This window comes from Muntiacus reevesi, chromosome 3 (genome assembly GCF_963930625.1).
Source record: "Muntiacus reevesi chromosome 3, mMunRee1.1, whole genome shotgun sequence".
NCBI classification, from domain to species: Eukaryota; Metazoa; Chordata; class Mammalia; order Artiodactyla; family Cervidae; genus Muntiacus; species Muntiacus reevesi.
The window spans coordinates 253180778-253202495 of record NC_089251.1 but is presented as its reverse complement, the minus strand read 5'-3'; positions in this window follow the sequence as shown (position 1 = coordinate 253202495).

The window sequence follows — 21718 nt, the reverse complement described above, 5'->3', positions numbered from 1 at the left end:
TTTATTTTTAGACTGGTTTTAATCAGTGATTAAGCTTCCATTTATTCTTTTTTCCTGAAATTCCCTAACAGATGAAGAAATACATAGGCAAACTGGTAAATCCTTAGATACTTGAAGATTGATTACATTTCCTAATAATTTACCAACCTTAATTTGTTCTCCTTTGCCTCTATCTTCACTTTATTGCAGAATTCCTCCCTTAGCAATCTTTCTCTGTGCATGACAAGTTAACATCAAGGAAAAAATCTTAACATTTTTATACATAATTAATCACAAGTTATTTTTAATTGATCTTGTTTCTTTAAATGGCTTCCCTGGTGGCTCAGATGGTAAAGATTCTGTCTCCAATGCAGGAGATTAGGTTCAATCCCTGGGTTGCGAAGATCCTCTAGAGAAGGTAATGGCAACCCACTCCAGTTTTCTGGCCTGGAAATTTTCATGGACAGAGGAGCCTGGCAAGTTACAGTACATGGAGTCTCAAATAGTCGGACACAACTGAGTGACTCACACACAGGAAGCTTTTAAAGGAATTAATTGTAAAGCTTTGATAAAAATTGTGAAGCTGAATTTACTGCTTTTTAGTTAAGAAATGTTTCTGTGGATGGAAACACTACCAATTAGTATTTAGGGCAAGAGTGCAGAGCAGCTGGTGGTTTCCAATTGCACGCATCATTGCTCTGGGTGTAGTATGGATAGCTTCACAAATTTATCATCTATCTGGAATTTATGTTCCAACTTTCTTCCAAGTAACTGTTAGAGCAAGCCTCCACTTCGATTTTCTCTCTTGCAACGTCAAAGAATATTGTTCACTTAGCATTAACCACATTTTGAAAACTTTTTTTCACAATAATGACTCTAAAATGAAGTCCTATTATAGCAGAGTAATAAAACATTACTACCTACAATTTCAGATTATGAAAGGTAAGAGCAGTACTATGAGGATCAGTGAGTTAAAGACAGAATAGGAAAGCTATGGACTAATATTCTAGGGTAACTTCACTCAGAGATTTATTTGCTAGGAGACAAACTAGTTGCTAATGCCAAGTCAGGGGGGTAACTGTCTTAGCTCAGGTATAAGCAGGTTGAAGCCATTATGTATTAAGTGATGAATCCCAAGCCAAAATCAAAAGATGTCAGAGGTCAATTCTTTGGTGAGGGTTGTCAGGAATTATTCAACTAAGGCTGATGGCAGTATCAGAGTCAAGAGTGAAGGGTTAACGGGATGGATCTTCAGGGTCAAAGGGGAAAATTGTAAAATAAAAAATATTACATCCAAAAAGTCAAAGGCCTAGAAGGCAAGAAGAGAACAGGAAGTAAGAAGAATAGAATATTCTCTAACCAAAGTGTCCAAAAGAATTTTCTTCAGCAATGGAGAATTCCACCATTCACTACCCAAAATGGTAGCCTATCCACATGTAACTTTTGAGCACTTGAAATACATTAAGGACAACAAAGGAACCGAATTTTTAAATTTAAAATGAAATTTTAAAATGAAAGATAGAAGAAGCCTGATCAGCTACAGACTTAAGGACCCAAAGGATATCATGCTGGTGAGTTCCCTGAGTTTTCTTTTTGCCTCCTATATCCCTGACTAGGAATTTAATAACTTGACAATCTAGAAATACCAGTGGGCACAGGAAAAACTAAAGAAAAATCTTTAGCAAAACCTCCTGTGTCTAGCCAAATAAAGGGCAAGTTTACCAAGCTAGAAGACTTTTAAACAATAACTAATCTAATCTAAACAAACACCCCAGAAAAAAAACTACAACCCTACCTTCATATCCACAGCTCCAGAGGCCAAGTGGGAAGTTTATCCTTCTATCTTCATGAAACTATAATGAGGTGTCCCCAGACTCCTATCTGAGTGGTGTAAGTAAGGCCAAATAGAGATCTGGGACCATTATTGATAACTTTCCCACAGTGCAGGTGAAGAGTCTGTGGGAACCAACACTTCCATCTCCATCTGGAAGTTATGAGGTACCTTTCCACATTCCTTCTGGGGTGGTGTCAACAGAGGCCTACTGGAAAGTCAGGGCATTCATGATTCCTCAGTGGTGTCAAGGCCTCCACACAGTACAGTGGAGACCATGTGGGGACCAGAAACTCCCTCAACACCTAGAAGTAATCGGTAACCTTCACCTGTGTCAACACAGACAAAACGGGGAATTGGACTCCTATCTCGTCTTGGCAGTAATGAAGCAGTGTCCTTTCCTCCCTTCCCGTGCCAGAACAATGTTAGAGAAATCCAGTAAAATTAGGTTCAAATAAGATCCAGGGTCTTGTAATAGGAAAATATCCAAACCTCTAGCAAGGCTAACAAAGAACAAAAAGAGAAAGACATGACAGAAACGATCAGTATCAGAGATGAAATAGGAAGTCACTGCAGACTTTGTAGACAAAATGACAATAAGGATATAAAACAAACAACTTGATACCTAAGTTTGACAACTTAGATGAAATGGGCCAATTCCATTTGTGAAAAACACAAACTGCTACAACTTATCCATTATGAAAGAAATCATTTAAGTAGTCCTCTGATATCAAGGAAATTGAATTTGTATTTTTAAAACTTCCAAAAAAGAAATTTCTAGGCCCACACATTTTCTGAGGACATCATTGTCACAATTCTACAGTATCTCTTTCAGGAAATAAAAGAGGTGGAAACAGTTCCCAACTCATTTTATGAAGCTGATACCAAAGACAAAAACAGTGCAAAAAAGAAAAAAGGAAGAAATTAAAGGAGGAATAAAAGAACAAAGGAAGGAGAGAGAGAAGAAGGAAGGACGAATAGAACAATTCCTCAAAAATATAGTCATACAAATTCTTAAAATTTTAGCAAATTGAATTCAGAGATATATTTTTAAAAAATTATACACCATGACCAATGGAGTTTATTTCAGGATTGTAAAAGTTCAGTCTTTGAAATCCAGTGTAATCCACCATGCTAGGGAGTTAAAGAATAAAAATCCCATGATCATATAAACTGATGTAGAAAAATCATTAGATGAAATTAAACACTCATTAACTATAAAAACTCTCAGAAAAATAGGAATAGAAAGAAACTTCCACACCTTGATAAAGATCTACCAAAAACCCCACAGCTGACATTGTAAGGAAGTGTTAGTCGCTCAGTCATGTCCAACTTTTTGTGACCCCCATGGAATTCTCCAGGTGAGAATACTGGAGTAGCCATTCTCTTCTCCAAGGGATCTTCCTGACCCAGTAATCAAACCTGGATCTCCTACTTTGCAGGCAGATTCTTTACCATCTGAACCATGAGGAAAGACATTATACTTGACTGTGAAAAGCTGAATACTTCCCCCACAAGACTGGGGACAAGGTAAGGAAGTCTGCTCTCACAACTCTCAATTAACATAGTGGTGGAAGTTCTTGCCAGTGCATTCAGGTTAAAAAAAAAAAAAAGAAAAAAAGTGAAAGGCACACAGCTATGAAAGCAAAAAATACAACTGTCCCTATTTACAGCTGGCCTTATTGACAACATTGAAAATTCCAAGGAATCAACAAAAAAGAAAAGAAGGAAGGAAGGAAGAAACACACACAACTAAGTGAGTTCAGTAAGGTTGTAGAATTCAAAATAAATACACAAAAATCAATTATATATTTATATACTAAAAATGGACACCAGAATGTAAAAATCAATACTCAAAAGGTAAAATACTTAACTGTAAATCTAACAAAACATGTACAGAACATACATGCTTTATCTACACAACACTAATGAAAAAATCAAAAAAGATATAAATGAAAAGACATACCATATTATTGTATTGAAAGATTCAGCATAGTAAATTTGTCTGTTTTCCCCAAACTGATATACAAACTTGTCACATCTGTCAAAATCTCAACAAGATTTTTTTGCAGATACTGACAAGATTATTCTAAAATTCATTTGTAAAGACAAAGGAACCGGATTAGCTACAATAATTTTGAAAAAGAAAGATGAAGTACCAGAAATTAGTTTATCCAGTGATCAAGACTAGGTGGTATAGGTGAAAGGATAGACAAAAGATCAATAAAACAAAGTAGGGAAAGCAGAAATAAACCCCACACAAACATGCCCAACAGATTTATGGCAAATTTCATTGTCTCATTTTAAAAAATTGTCACAGTCATCCCAACCATCAGCAATCACCACCCTGATTAATCAGCAGCCATCAACCTCAAGGCAAGACCCTCCACCAGCAAAAAGATTACCACTCACCAAAGGTTAGGATGATGGTTAGCACTTTTTAGCAATAAAGTACTTTTTTTAAATTTAAATTATTTATTTATTATACTTTATGACATTGTATTGGTTTTGCCATACATTGACTTGAATCCACCATGGGTGTACATGTGTTCCCCATCCTGAATCCCCCTCCCAGCTCCCTCCCCATCCCATGCCTCTGGGTCATCCCAGTGCACCAGCCCTGTATCATGCATCGAACCTGGACTGGCGATTTGTTTCACATAAGATAATATACATGTTTCAATGCCATTCTCCCATATCATCCTGCCCTCGCCCTCTCCCACAGAGTCCAAAAGACTGTTCTATACATCTGTGTCTCTCTTGCTGTCTCGCATACAGGGTTATCGTTACCATCTTTCTAAATTCTGTATATATGCGTTAGTGTACTGTATTGGTGTTTATCTTTCTGGCTTACTTCACTCTGTATAATAGTCTCCAGTTTTGTCCACCTCATTAGAACTGATTCAAATGCATTCTTTTTAATGGCTAATATTGCATTGTGTATATGTACCACAGCTTTCTTATCCAGTCGTCTGCTGATGGGCATCTAGGTTGCTTCCATGTCCTGGCTATTATAAACAGTGCTGTGATGAACACTGGGGTGCACGTGTCTCTTTCAGATCTGGTTTCCTCAGTGTGTATGCCCAGAAGTGGGATTGCTGGGTCATATGGCAGTTCTATTTCCAGTTTTTTAAGAAATCTCCACACTGTTCTCCATAGTGGCTGTACTCGTTTGCATTCCCATCAACAGTGTAAGAGGGTTCCCTTTTTTCCACACCCTCTCCAGCATTTATTGTTTGTAGACTTTTGGATAGCAGCCATTCTGACTGGTGTGTAATGGTACCTCATTGTGGTTTTGATTTGCATTTCTCTGATAATGAGTGATGTTGAGCATCTTTTCATGTTTGTTAGCCATCTGTATGTTTTCTTTGGAAAAATGTCTGTTCAGTTCTTTGGCCCACTTTTTGATTGGGTCTTTTATTTTTTCTGGAATTGAGCTGCAGGAGTTGCTTGTATATTTAATGAAGTTATGTACATTGTATTTTTAGACATAATGCTTTTTACACTCTTAAAAGACTACAGTATCATATGAACATTACTTTTATATGTACCACAAAACCAAACAAATTCATGTGACTAGCTTTATTGCAATATTTGCTTTCCTGCAGTGATCTGGAACCAAACCTGCAATATCTCCAAGGTATGCCTCCATCTAGAATATTTTTTTAAATCTCTTAGGTTTCAAGTAAAAAAGCAAACAATCCAATTAGAGAACATGCAAGAGACATTGAGACATTTCACCAAAGAAAATATACAGGTGTCAATAAACACATGAAAAGATGTTCAACATCGTTACCCTTTCAGTTCAGTTCTGTCACCCAGTCGTGTCTGACTCTTTGTGACCCCATGAATCATAGCACGCCAGGTCTCCCTGTCCATCACCAACCCCTGGAGTTTACTCAAACTCATGTCCATCGAGTCAGTGATGCCATCCAGCCATCTCATCCTCTGTCGTCCCCTTCTCCTCCTGCCCCCCATCCCTTCCATCATCAGGGTCTTTTCCCATGAGTCAGCTCTTCACATCAGATGGCCAAAGTATTGGAGTTTTAGACTCAACATCAGTCCTTCCGATGAACACCCAGGACTGATCTCCTTTAGGATGGACTGGTTGGATCTCCTTGCAGTCCAAGGGACTCTCAAGAGTCTTCTCAAACACCACAGTTCAAAAGCATCAATCCTTCTGCACTCAGCTTTCTTCACAGTCCAACTCTCACATCCATACATGACCACTGGAAAAACCATAGCCTTGACTAGACGGACCTTTGTTGGCAAAATACCCATTAGAGGATTGCAAATTAAAACTGTAATGAGAAATCACTACACATATTAAAATGCTTAAAATAAATAATACTGGTAAGAATAAGAAATACCTGGAACACTCATACATTGCTCATGGCAATGTAAATAACATAGTTGCTATGGTAAAGAACTTGGCAACTTCTTAAAAGGCTAAATATTTTACTACCAAAGTATCAGCAGTTGCACTCTGGGACATTTATCCCAAAGAAATGAAGAGTTAAATTCACACAGAAATCTGTACATGAATGCATATAACTTTATTCACAGTAGCAAAAAAAAAAAAAAACTGGAAACAATCCAAATGTCCTTCAATGGTAAATACTTAAACTCAGTGGTATATACATATCACAAAACACTACTCAATGATAATAAAGAACTATTAATACACAAAACCATCTAGATTAATCTCCAGATAATATGTTAAGTGAAAAATACAAATTCTAAAAGGCTATATAATATATAATTCCATTTATATGACATTCCTGAAATCACAAAAGTATAGAATTAGAAAATACACTAGAGAGTGACAGAAGAAGAAAGAAATGGGTATAGGTGTGATTATAAAAAGGAAATATGAGATATCCTTGTGGTGCTGGAAATACTCTGTGCTTTGACAGTATTGATTTCAATATCCTGGTTTTGATATTATACTGTGGTTTTACAAGATATTACCAGTGAGGGAAGCTGGGTGAGGGGTATATTGGGTCATTATGCATTATTTCTTACAATTCCATGTGAATTTACAATCAGCTCAAAATAGTAAACTGAATTGAAAAGAATCACAGAACTTAAAAAAAAAAAAAAAAAAAGTAGCATAAGGAATGTTTAGGGTCAGGGTGGACAACAAGGAATTTTCTTGAAATGGAGTTTCTTAGCATTGTTTGATTCGGAGAAGACAATGGCACCCCACTCCAGTACTCTTGCCTGGAAAATCCCATGGATGGAGGAGCCTGGTAGGCTGTGGTCCATGGGCTCGCTAACAGTAGGACACGACTGAGCGACTTCACTTTCACTTTTCACTTTCACACATTGGAAAAGAAAATGGCAACCCACTCCAGTGTTCTTGCCTGGAGAATCCCAGGGACGGGGGAGCCTGGTGGGCTGCCGTCTATGGGATCACACAGAGTCGGACACGACTGAAGTGACTTAGCAGCAACAGCAACATTGTTTGATAGTTATATGCATTTGAAGGTATATCCTATGAAGGGGGAAGAAAAGATGTTTGCTTTAAACTGGCAGTGGTCTCAGATCTTTTTGGTACCAGGGACTGATTTCGTGGAAGACAATTTTTCCATGAGCCAGGGGTGGGAGATAGTTTCAGAATGATACAAGTGCATTACATTTATTGTGCACTTTATTTCTAATCTAATGTTGCTGCTAATTTGACAGGAGGTACTAGTCCTCAGCCCGGAGGTTGGGACTCCTGCTTTAAAGGATAAGACTAGGAGAAATTATAAGGATTAGGAGAATACAGATTAAGGCTTAATGCAGGGAGAGAGCTTTTCTGCAGTAAACAAATGGGTATCCAATATTGGAATGAATTGCCTGGAGACGAAGTGAAATTAAAGGTGACACATGTAAGAAGGAAGAACATCATGACCGCATTTGGTGGAGGCTGAGCCTTATCAGGGAGTCACAATTTGAAATGCCAACAGGGAGCTACCCAGTACTCTTGCCTGGAAAAATCCATGGACGGAGGAGCCTGGTAGGCTGCAGTCCATGGGGTCGCAAAGAATCAGACATGACTGAGCAACTTCACTTTCACCTAGGTAATAAACACGAACTACTAAAGCATGGTGAAGAAAAAAATAAAGAAAGAAAGAACAATAAAAAGGATGAGGCTATGGAAAACCAAAGGATATCTACCGCTCAGCTCTGGAAGATGGTTGCTTATGAGAATGCCGACCTTGAGGAGCTAGGTCTTCAGAAGTTTCAAAAGAAGCTGAGAATCTGGCTTTTTTAAAGAAATCTCCCAATAATCAGGATATCTTTACTAATTTGCTTCTGATGTACAAATACTATGAAGTTTAAAACTGTAGTTCAAATAAAACTTATCTAGAACTTATTCTATTTTTTTTTTAATTTTGGTACTTTAAAAATGAGTCATCAAAAAGAATTAATGCTATTATTACATCTCTGCATTTCAATTTCCAAAAACCTTACATTTATATCTCATTATAGATTTCTGTTTCCATAAAATTACCTTGAGCAAGTATCTCATTTGCTACCGTCTGAGTTTGATATTAAGATAGCCATTAGACCAGCACCTTTCTGTTAAGTCCTGAATATGATGGCCCATTTCTGAGGGGAGGACATTTATGAAAGTTCTAGTTGTATTGCAGAATATATCATCCTTACCACATATTCAGAGATACAATTATATGTCTCATTATTTACATTAATTTGTGAGCATATGTCTTTTCTCCTGATATGATAGGAACCTTCTTAAAAGAAAGCATCAAGCCTTAGATTTCCTATTTCTGTCCTCTGTATTGCTTGCCACCGTTTGGATCATACAATATGTGCTCAAAAATACTTAGTTCACAAGGTCCTGTATCAGATAATATAACTGAACATATCGCTGGCCAAAAAGAAAAGCTAGAACAAGGGAGCCAGAAAATTTATTCAGCCCTACGCTCTACAGCCTTACCATCAGCACTACCACAACCTCCCAGCCTCTCAGCTGACCTCTCCCTCTTCAATTTTTAACATCATTTTTGTTTCCCCAAGTCTTCAGGAGCTCCCCAACAGGCAGTGACTGAACATTTTGTTCACTGTTTTGGATGTCAAAAAGAAATAAAAAACAAAATCAGACAAAATCTTTCTGTGTTCCACACATCACATCTTACGTGACTGTGGCCTTGGTAGGAATGTGCATTGCAGGGAAACTTAGATGGGATTTATCAACCAACACGTGGGAAATGTCTCGGTATTTATTCCTTTCCTTTCTTTCTTTCAAATTCATGTAGATGTTACAGTATTAGTCAGTATCCATAATATCTCCTGTAGGGGTCCCATGGCAGATGTTGGGTTTCTACAAATCAGTTGATTAACCAAAAATATGGCAAGTGGCATTTGACAACAGAGAAGAGTAAAGAATCCTCAAGCATATAGAGTCTTCAACTTTCCATTTACCCATCAGACACTCATATTTTGAGTTGTAAAATAATTTTGTGTTTAAAGAACATTGAATTACCAGAATTCAGACAACTTTATGCAAAGAAGAACCCCTCCACACACACACACACACATATGACTCCTTTGCTTGTATCAAATAAAATAAAAAAATTTAAGGAGCCACATATAAGGTTTTTGACAATCAGATATATTACCTTTTAAAACAGGCGGTAAAAGATAAATTTAGCACAACTGGGGTCTAAAAAAGCTTCATTAAAAAAAAAAACTTTTAAAAATGTCTAGTTCCACAGAAAGAGTCTCAAAATCAAAAACTAGTTTCAGAAATGCCCATGCACCAAGAGAGAAAGGTGCTAAGCTATGGTGCTGCGGGCATGTGCCCTGGGCAGGGCTCCTGACTTTTCAAGGTCTCCTGGTTTTCACTTTACTATTTCCTGATCTGACCTAGTTGTGTTCTACCTTCTTTGCCAGGAAGGTTTATTTCCTTTAACTTATTTCTTTACCTCCATCTAACTTCTGCACACTCATTGCATTCTTTTGCCTGACTAGTCCTCCAAATGTGACACATCCCTTACTCTCTTCTCCATTGATGGAGGAGTTATTTGGCTTTCATGAAAGCATTTTTTACAGAAAGACAAAAAAGTCCATGTCCTACTGTGTATTTCTGCTTCAAACATCACCTCTGAGGACACAACTTGCATTGGGAATGGTTGACCAGAATTCTGGGCATGACAGTACAGTACATAAACCTCAATGCTAGGACAGTCTTCTTAGATCCTGAAATGCTGCAGAGCAGTACAAAGAGAAACATGCTCTCTGCTACTTTATGTCACCTTATCTAGTCCTGAAAGAACAAAGGTTACCAAACAGCAGACAATTTCTCTAAAAATGCAGCTCTTTTGCTGACTCTGAGTGCTAGATCTAAGTCCGGCTAAAGTAGTAGCAAGGTGTTACTTGACTTTTTTATCTTTTTCAATCTATAGCAAAAAGAAAGCAATGTCTTGTTTACCTTGATTACTGGACCAGCCTCTTACTGGTTCCCAACTTCTGCCCTTGCTTCTCTCATCCCTTCCAGTTTATTCTCCAAGAGCAGCCAAAGTGAAGCCTTGAAAAAACATCAGAGTCTTACACTCCAAATTCAACAGTTCTGACTCTCAAATGGGATCAATACTGTGCTGACCTCATTTATTACCCCCTCAATACTCCCCACCCTACCAAAGCCTCAACAGTCTCTCTGCTGTTCCTTGAAAACACCAGGTGGTCTCTAGTACTAGGGCATCTGCAACAGAGGTTCCTCTGCTGAAATCACTTTCTCATAGAAATCACTGCCTTCAAGATTGTTCATATATTGACATCTCAGAGAGACCTGCTTAAACCAGGCTATAACAGATCAAAATTCTTTTTTCTACTATACCTCCAACTGCTTTCATCCTAATCTACTTTTCATTTGTCCATATCACTAATTATGTCATTTGGAAATTATCTGTTTACAATGGAGGTCTACAAAGGCAGAGATCTTTGTTTTATTCACCCACTTAATTACCTAAGAGACTTATTATAAATAGCGGAGTAGAAGGACATGTGCTCATTTTCTCCTGCGAGAAATCCAAAATTACAAATTACTGCTGAACAACCATTGACAGGAGAATATTGGATCCCAACAACAAAAAAAGATATCCCATATCCAAGGGCAAAGGAGAAGCCCCAGCAAGACGGCAGGAGGAGCGAAATCATGTTTAGAATCAAACCCCATACCTGCCAAAGACACTCGGAGGACTCAGACAAACCTTGTGTGCACCGGGACCCAGAGAGCCCGCAGAGGCTGAGCCAGGACTGTGTGTGAGTGTCTCCTGCGGAGGTACAGGTTAGCAACGGCCTACCACAGGGACAGGGGCTCTGGGTGAAGCAGACCAAGGTATGGCGTAAGCCCTCTTGGAGGAGGTTGCCATTAACCCCACTATAGAGCCACCGGAAAGTACACAGGACTGGGGAAACAGACTCTGGGAGGGCACAAACAAAGCCTTGTACTCACAAGGACCCAGGAGAAAGGAGCAGTGACCCCACAAGAGACTGACCCAGACTTGCCCGTGAGTGTCCACGAGTCTCTGGTGGAGGTGTGGCTCAGCAGTGGCCTGCTGCAGGGTCAGGGGCACTCAGTGCAGCAGTGTTTGCATGGGACCTTGAAGGAGGTCACCATTATCTTCATTACCTCCATAGTTTGACCTCAGGTCAAACAATAGAGAGGGAACACAGCCCCGCCCACCAACAGAAAATTGGATTAAAGATTTACTGAGCATGGCCCCGCCAGAATAAGACCCAGTTCCCCCTCAGTCAGTCTATCCCATTGGGAATCTTCTATAAGCTTCTTATCCTTATCCATCAGAGAGCCAACAGAATGAAAATCACAATCACAGAAAACTAATCAAACTGATCACATGGACCACAGCCTTGTCTACCTCAATGAAACTATATAGCCATGCCATGCAGGGTCACCCAAGATAGACGGGCCATGGTGGAGAGGTCTGACAGAATGTGGTCCATTGGAGAAGGGAATGGCAAACCACTTCAGTATTCTTGCCTTGAGAACCCCATGAACAGTAAGAAAAGGCAAAAAGGACACTGAAAGATGAACTCCCCAGGTCATTAGGTACCCAATATGCTACTGGAGATCAGTGGAGAAATAACTCCAGAAAGAATGAAGAGACAGAGCCAAAGCAAAAACAACACCCAGTTGTGGATGTGACTGGGGATGGAAGTAAAGTCTGATGCTATAAAGAGCAATACTGCATAAGAACCTAGAATGCTAAGTCCATGAATCAAGTCAAATTGGAAGTGGTCAAACAGGAGATGGCAAGAGTGAACATCGACATTTTAGGAATCAGTGAAATAAAATGGACTGGAATGGGTGAATTTAACCCAGATGACCATTACATCTACTACAGTGGACAAGAATCCCTTAGAAGAACTGTAATAGCCATCATACTCAACAAAAGAGTCTGAAATGTAGTACTTGGATGCAATTTCAAAAACAGAATAATCTCTGTTCATGTTCAAGGCAAACCATTCAATATCACAGTAAACCAAGTCTATGCCCTGACCAGTAATGCTGAAGAAACTGAAGTTGAACAGTTCTATGAAGACCTACAAGATCTTCCAGAACTAACACCTAAAAAAAGATGTCCTTTTCATTATAGGGGACTGGAATGCAAAAGTAGGAAGTAAAGAGATACTTGGAGTAACAGGGAAATTTGGCCTTGGAGTACAAAACTAACTAGATCAAAGCCTAACAGAGTTTTGCCAAGAGAATGCACTGGTCATAGCAAACATCCTCTTCCAACAACACAAGAGAAGACTCTACACATGGACATCACCAGATGGTCAATACCAAAATCAGAGTGATTATATTCTTTGCAGCAAATGATGAAGAAGTTTCATACAGTCAGCAAAAACAAGACCAGGTGCTGACTGTGGCTCAGATCATGAACTCCTTATTGCCAAATTCAGACTTAAATTGAAAAAAGTAGGGAAAACCATTCAGGAATGGTTTAGACCATTCAGGAATGACCTAAATCAAATCCTTTATGCTAATACAATGGAAGTGACAAATAGAGTCAAGGGACTGGATCTGATAGAGTGCCTGAACAACCATGAATAGATATTCATGACATTGTACAGGAGGCAGTGATCAAGACCATCCCCAACAAAAAGAAATGAAAAAAGGCAAAATGGTTGTCTGAGGAGGCCTTACAAATATTTGAGAAAACAAGAGAAGTAAAGAGCAAAGGAGAAAAGGAAAGATATACCCATTTGAATGCAGAGTTCCAAAGAATAGCAAGGAGAGATAAGAAAGCCTTCCTCAGTGATCAAAGCAAAGGAATAGAGGAAAACAATAGAATGGGAAAGACAAGAGATGTCGTCAAGAAAATTAGAGATATCAAGGGAACATTTCATGCAAAAATGGGCACAATACAGGACAGAAATGGTATGGACCTAACAGAAGCAGAAGATATTAAGAAAAGGTGGCAAGGATACACAGAAGAACTATGCAAAAAAGGTCTTCATGACCCAGATAATCACGATGGTATGATCACTCACCTAAAGCCAGACATCCTGGAATGTGAAGTCAAGTGGGCCTTAGGAAACATCACTATGAACAAAGCTAGTAGAGGTGACAGAATTCCAGTTGAGCTATTTCAAATCCTAAAAGATGATGCTGTGAAAGTGCTGCACTCAATACACCAGCAAGTTTGGAAAACAGCAATGGCCAAAGGACTGGAAAAGGTCAGTTTTCATTCAGTCCCAAAGAAAGGCAATGCCAAAAAAATGCTCAAACTACTGTACAATTGCACTCAAATCACACGAAAGTAATGCTTAAAATTCTCCAAGCCAGGTTTCAACAGTATGTGAACTGTGAACTTCCCAGATGATCAATCTGGATTTAGAGAAGGCAGAGGAACCAGAGACCGAATTGCCAACATCAGTTGGATCATCAAGAAAGCAAGAGAGATCCAGAAAAACATCTACTTCTGCTTTATTGACTATGTCAAAGCCTTTGACTGTGTGGATCATAACAACTATGGGAAATTCTTAAAGAGATGGGAATACCAGATCACATGACTGCCTCCTGATAAATCTGTATGCAGGTCAAGAGGGAACAGTTAGAACTGGACATGGAACAACAGACTAGTTCGAAAATGGGAAAGGAGCACGTCAAGGCTGAATATTGTCACCCTGCTTATTTAACTTATATGCAGAGTACCTCATGGGAAACAGCAGGATGGATGAAGCACAAGCTGGAATCAAGATTGCCAGGAGAAATATCAATTACCTCAGATATGCAGATGACACCACCCTTGTGGCAGAAAGCAAAGAACTAAAGAGCCTTTTTATGAAAGTGAAATAGGAGAGTAAAAAATTTGGCTTAAAACTCAACATTCAGAAAACTAAGATCATAGCATCTGGTCCCATCACTTCATGGCAAATAGATGGAGAAACAATGGAAACAGTGACAGACTATTTTCTTGGACTCCAAAATCACTGTAGATGGTAACAGCAGCCATGAAACTAAAAGATACTTGCTCCTTGGAAGAAAAGTTTTGACCATCCTAGACAGCATATTTAAAAGCAGAGACATTACTTTGCCAACAAAGGTCTGTCTAGTCAAAGCTATGGTTTTTCCAGTAGTCATGTATAGATGTGAGAGTTGGACTATAAAGAAAGCTGAGTGCCAAAGAATTGATGCTTTTGAACTGTGGTGTTGGAGAAGACGCTTGAGAGTCCCTTGGATTGCAAGGAGATCCAACCAGCCCATCCTAAAGGAAATCAGTTCTGAATATTCATTGGAAGGACTGATGTTGAAGCTGAAACTCCAATACTTTGGCCACCTGATGCAAAGAACTGACTCATTTGAAAAGATACTGATGCTGGCAAAGATTGAAGGTGAGAAGAGAAGGGGATGACAGAGGATGAAATGATTGGATGGCATCACCAACTCAATGGACATGGGTTTGAGTAAGCTCCAGGAGTGGGTGATAGAGAGGGAAGCCTGAGGTGCTGCAGTCCATGGGGTCACAAAGAGTTGGACATGACTGGGTGACTGAGCTGAACTAATTACCTAAAACAGTGCCTGGTATATGTGTGGTAGACTCCCCATTAAATTTGTTGAATAAGTTGATTAATGGTAAATTGGCTTTTTCTTGAAGAAAAAAACATATTGCCAACAAAGTATTTGTAATTCACAATTATCGACTAATCAAAAACTTCACGCTCAGATTTCAAACTCATTGACTTATTTCCCCCCACACCCCTCCCACAAAAGATTTATGGAACACCCTCAATACTCAAAGCATAAAGGTAAGCTGTAAGATTCCAGGTTAATTTGAGTTAGCAAGTGAATAGAAAATTTAGAGAGCATTTTTTAATTGCCTCCACCTAGGAAAACAAACCCACTTTTGCTCTCAGACTAGTTGTCCACTCTCAGGTGCAAAGACATGGGAACTAGAATGTTCATACAGTATTAAAATTGTCTCCAGAACTTTGGTTCAATATCAAAATTCTCTCCTGCTGTTTAGTGCAGTTAGGCAAACTCATTCCTGGATCTGAAGCTTTTTCTGACAGCATGCCCTTGACCATGGCCCATGACTCTGACTCAGACTCCCTGGTCTCCTAGTGATTCTTTTCAGTCCTTGCTTTCTAGTCTCCTTGTTCTCTAGGTTTTTTGATTGTGCCCACTCATACTCTCAATTTGCCCCTTGAATCTTAGCTGATTTTCCAAGTATTGACCTATATGGTATAGATCCCCTTCATGAGTCACTGCCTTGTTGTTGTGAAGGGGCTTGCATAACCCGATGAAGCTATGAGCCATGTTGTGTTGGGCCACCCAAAACAGATGGGTCATAGTGGAAAATTCTAAAAAATGTGATCCACTGGAGGGGGGAATGGCAAGTCACTCCAGTATATTTGCGCTGAGAACCTCATGAACTGTATAAAAGGACAAAAATATATGACACCAAAAAATGAGTCTCCCAGGTCTGAAGGTGTCTGATATGCTACTAGGGAAGAGCAGAAAACCACTAACAGCCCCAGAAAAAATGAAATTGCTGGGCCTAAGCAGAAATGACACTCAGTTATGGATGTCTCTGGTGATGAAAGTAAAATCTGATGCTGCAAAGAACAGTATTGCATAGGAATGTTAGGTCCATGAATCAAGGTAAACTGGACATGGTCAAGCAGGAGATGGTAAGTATAAATATCAACGTCTTAGGAATCAGTGAACTAAAATGGACCGGAATGGGAGAATTTAATTCAGATGACCATTATGTCTACTACTGTGGGCAAGAATCCTGTAAAAGAAATGGAATAGCCCTCATAATCAACAAAAGAATCTGAAACGTGATACTTGGGTGCAACCTCAAAAACAACAGAATGATCTTGGTTCATTTCCAAGGCAAGCCATTCAACATCACAGTAATCCAAGTCTATGCCCCTACCATTGATGCTGAAGATGCTGAAGTTGATCAGTTTTAAGAAGACCTAAAAGACCTCTAGAACTAACACCAAATAAAGATGTTCTATTCATCATTGGGGATTGGAATGCAAAAGTAGGAAGTCAAGAGATACCTCGAATAACAGGCAAGTTTGGCCTTGGAGAGCAAAATGTAGCAGGACAAAGGCTAACTGAATTCTGCCAAGAGAATGCATTGGTTATAGCAAACACCCTTTTTCAACAACACAAGCGACAACATTACACATGGACATCACCAAAGAACCAATACCAAAATCAAATTGATTACATTCTTTGTAGCCAAAGATGGAGAAGCTGTATACAATCAGAAAAAAATGAGACCTGGACTTAGCTGTGGCTCAGATCACTAGTTTCTCATAGCAAAATTCAGGCTTAAACTAAAGAAAGAAGGGTAAACCACTAGGCCAGCCAGGTACAATTCAAATCAGATTACCTATGAATATGCAGTGGAGGTAGCAAATAGATTCAAGGGATTAGATCTGGTAGGCAGAGTACCTGAAGAACTATGGACGGAAGTGAACAAAACCAAAGAAAAAGAAAAGCAAGAAGGCAAAGTGGTTATCGGAAGAGGCCTTACAAATAGTTTAAAAAAAAAAGAGGAGAAGCAAAAAGCAAGGGAAAAATGGAAAGATATATCCAACTAAATGCAGATTTCCAAAGAACGTGGAAAGATAAGAAGGCCTTCTTCAAGGAACAGTGTATAAAACTAGAAGAAAACAACAGAAGGGCAAAGACTAGAGATCTCTTCAGGAAAATCGGGAATATCAAGTGAACATTTTGCCCAAAGATGGGCACAATAAAGGACATAAATGGTAGAGACCTAGTAGTCCCTGAAGAGATCAAGAAGAGGTGGAAAGAATGCATGGAAGAACTGTATAAAAAAGATCCAAATGAACTGAATTGCTATGATGGTATGGTCAGCCACCCAGAACCAACCATTCTGGAGAGCAAAGTGGGCCTTAGAAAGCACTGCTGTTAATAAAGCTAGTGGATGCAATGGAATTCCAATAGAACTATTCAAAACCCTAAAGCCTAAAGGATGATGATGTCAAGGTGTTGCATTCAATATGTCAGCAAATCTGGAAGACCCAGCAGTGGCCACAGGACTGGAAAAGGTCAATCCTCATCCCAATCCCCAAGAAGGGTAGTACTAAAGAATGTGCTAACCATCGGACTCATCTCCTGTGCTAGTAAGGTCATGCTTAAAATCTTGCATGCTAGGCTTCAGCATTATGTGAATCAAGAACTTCCAGATGCCCAAGCTGGGTTTAGAAAAGAAAGAAGAACCAGAGATCAAACTGCCAAAATTCACTGAATTATAGAGAAAGCTAAGGAATTCTAGAGAGACATCTACCTTTGTTTCATTGACTATCGCAAAGCCTTTGACTGTGTGGATCATATTAAACTGTGGAAAGCTCTTAAAGAGATGGAAATAACAGACCATCTTACCTGTCTCCTGAGAAACCTGTATGTGGGTCAAAAAGCAACAGTCTAGAACCCAGTATGGAATAACTGGCAGGTCAAAAAGCAACAGTCTAGAACCCTGTATGGAAAAACTGACTGGTTCAAGACTGAGAAAGAAATATGACAAGATTGTCTGTGTCATCCTACGTGTTTAATCTATACACTGAGCACATTATGAGACATGCCAGGCTGGATGAGTTACAAGCTGGAATCAAGATAGACAGGAGAAACATCAACAACCTCTGATATGTGGATGATTCCACCCTAGTGGCAGAAAGTGAAGAGCAACTAAAGAGCCTCATGATGAGGGTGAAGGAGGAGAGTGAAAGAGTTGGCTTAAAACTAAATATTAAAAAAAACTAAGATCACAGCATCTGTCCCCATTACCTCATGGCAAATACAGGACAAAAAGGTGGAAGTATTAACAGATTTCCTCTTCTTGGGCTCTAAAGTCACTGCAGATGGTGACTGCAGGCATGAAATCAGAAGACGTTTGCTTCTTGGCAGGAAAGCTAGACAAACCTAGCAGTGTGTTTCAATTTTGCGGTGTGTTGAAAAGCAGACAGTACTCTGCTGAAAATATCCATATAGTCAAGGCTATGGTCTTCCCAGTGTGGTTGTAAGAGCTGGACCATAAAGAAGGTGGAGGGCCAAAGAATTGGTGCTTTTGAATTGTGGTGCTGCAGAAACTCCTGAGAGTCCCTTGGACAGCAAGGAGATTAAACCAGTCAATCTCAAGGGAAATCAACCCTGAATACTTGTTGGAAGGACTGAAATTGAAGCTGAAACTCCAGTATTTGGTCATCTGATGTGAACACCTGACTGATTGGAAAAGTCCCTGATGCTGGGAAAGACCGAGAGCAGGAGAAAAGGGCATCAGAGGATGAGATGGCTGGATGACATCACCGATGCAATGGACATGACCTTGGGCAAACTTTGGGAGATGGTGAGGAACAGAGAGGCCTGGTGTGCTGCATTCCATGGGGTCGCAAAGAGCTGGACATGACTGGGAGACTGAACAGCAATGATAAATATAGAGGTGTATCACACAGATCCCCCTTCTCAGAATAGTTGTTGACCAGCTCTGACGAGTGCAGGCAGTAGGCAGTCTCCACTCCCAACCCCATCAGGGACTGCTTCAGCTGCAGAGGACCATCTGCCCAGGGTAACAGGCGTCCTTGAGACAGCAGGTACTTCATGACGGCCCAGTGATGAACCCACTAAGGAGCAGTTCTTGCTCCAGACTCCCTGAAGATTGGCCAAGGTGTTGCCAGGCGTATATCACAAGCCAAATTCTCCCTCTGTCCAATTCTTCTTCCTCCTCTTTCTCCTTCATCAGCATTGATCTCTAATAATTATCATGTGTCTCCACACAGGATTTCAATATCTTCTTCTGGAGAATCCAATAATAACAACCTCCAACATTCTCAGCTAATAGAAATGTCAAGATTAAGAAAACTGAAGAGGTATAAAGTGAAGTAGAATGTATGTGAGTGTTACTCAGAGAGCAATACATTATACATGAGAGACTTATCTACCACTGGAATCATGCTAGTAACACTTAAGAGTCCTCATTGTACTATGTGCTTTAACATCAGCTAATAATATAAGAAAGCTACTTTGCTTTCTTAGACTTTGAGCCAAAACTTTCTTCTAACTCGCACTCTGGAAAATCTTCCTTTAGGTTGATAATTCTTTTACAAAAAAAACAAAAAACAATAGGACTTCTCTGGTGGTCCTTTGGTTAAGAATGTGCCTGCCAGTGCAGGTGACGAGATTCCACATACAGCAAAGCAACCAAGCCTATATGTCACAACTACCAAAGCCTGAGTGCCCTGCAGTGCCTGCTTTGCAACAAGAGAAGCCTCCACAAGGAGAAGCCTATGAATCGCAATCAGAGAGCAACCCTCCACTGCAACTACAGCAAGTTTACACAGCGACAAAGACCCCGTGCAGTCAGAAATTAAATAAATAAATAAACCTCTTTTTTTTTAAGTTTTAAAAAAAAATTAAAAGTCATAAGTTCTGGAGATGATCAAAACATGGTTTAGGTTCTGAATCAGGACATAGGAGAACTAAACTTACTGTCTCATAGAATTTATAAGAACACCCTCCTGATATCCTTTTATTAACAACATTCATTTGTCAAAAATTTACTCTCAACTATATGCCTTTCAGTTTTAAAACAACTTTAGAATAGAGTGGGCCTTTTTTACTTCTAAGATACAATGAACTTGGTAATATTTCTGTCACTGGTTTGTACCACCTTCTGTTAACGTCTGTTAGTAATCACTCATTTACTCCCCTCATTGTGATATTTCCCTGTATTATTCAAGGTAAAACTTTCCTTGAGCCAATGTATCTAATATCTGGGAGACACCTTATTTAGATCCAAAACCACTTACAGGCACTGTCTCCTCTTTGCCTGAGGGTGAATATAGTTAACATTTTCCAAAACCCCTCTAGTCACCATGTGACCCTTCCGAGTGGCTGATTTCTGTGCCAAGCTCATTCGGCTTGGACTCTTATGAGAGGCTCTAAATTCCGAAGGCTGCCTGTTGGAAAATGCATGAGGTTCTCAATGATGCAGTTCCTTTTCTGGCTGCCCCATTGCTGGGTTCATTCAGACAACAAGCTACTTAGGGATGGATAATTTTTCCTCTTGGCTGCCAAAACCTACAGGGCAGGAGGTTGGTATTTCACTGCTATTGTAGAATTTTCAGAAGTTTGGAAAACAGAGAATTTTATTTTTTGTTTTGTTTTGATATAGGACATTTTGACAATGGCTTTGGCAGCGATACAAAAATCTCCATGCTTGTTAACCAGAATAACATTTGCAGCCATCTGGCTTGCATGTAGCACCCTCTGAGTAGGATAGATATAAAAGCAACAAGCAATTAAGAGGTTTAAAATGGTTTTCCCATTAGTTTTTGAACTATCCCATAATGAAGATATAACAGGTAATGGAAGGATTGCTGATTCTTTGTCAGCACATTTCCCATCGTGATAAAAATTGTCTGACGCCTCCATTATTTCTTAATTTCTCAATCTCCCTTTACCACCATGATTTTTCCAGATTTCTGGACTCGGATTTTCCTTTTGTCTTAAATATAACATCCCCAATCATGACAAACCACAAAATCCATTAAAATCTACTGCATGCCCAGTTATGTATATTATTCTCTTTTGAAAATGACTAAGGCGTGATTCCAAAGAACAGAGTAAAACTCTTAAAACAGCATAATATGAATCACTGGCTTTTAATTTTAAGTTTCTGGGCTTAATTTTTATATGATAAACTTTAGGTCTTTTATTAGGATAGTTTTAAACAACAAAACACAGAAGAAAATTTTGATTCTTGAAACTGAAAAGACATAGCTCCTTTAGACCAGGGATTACACCTTTGATCTCTTTAAAATTATTCAAAGGTATTTATTATAATATCTACATATGCCTAGATATATAAATAGTACCATTGACTTGGACTTTTGTCAATTTCCAGTTCAATAATAAGAGATCAAAGTTTTCCAAAGCGCTGGAAGCAAAGTCTGAGCAGTTGTGCTGAAAGTAAAGAGTAAAGTGAGGTAGGATTTGAGAAAAGACGCTTATATTCCCCCTTCCAGCTTACTCCTTAAAGTCCTCTCCTGCCTGCCTAGGAAACACAATCTGCTAGTAACCTGCAGAAGAGACTTTGTGCTGCCACATATTTTGCACATTTTACATAAAGTAACATATTTTTATCCAAGGCTTTCAGAGAGTTCTCACTTAGTTGTCAGGTTCAGAAAACCCAGAGTTGGAAGAGATCAGACAGGAATTTTCCCAAACAAATTAGCATGTTGGAGGATGATGTAAATGGCAGCATGAATTGCCCCTATGCTTGAGCACGTTTTGCAGCACAGCTAAGATATTAACAAGTGATGGTTTCATGGACTTGGCCTAGTGATTTACGAAGTTGCTTCCTGATTTAATAGAGTGCTAGAAAGGAT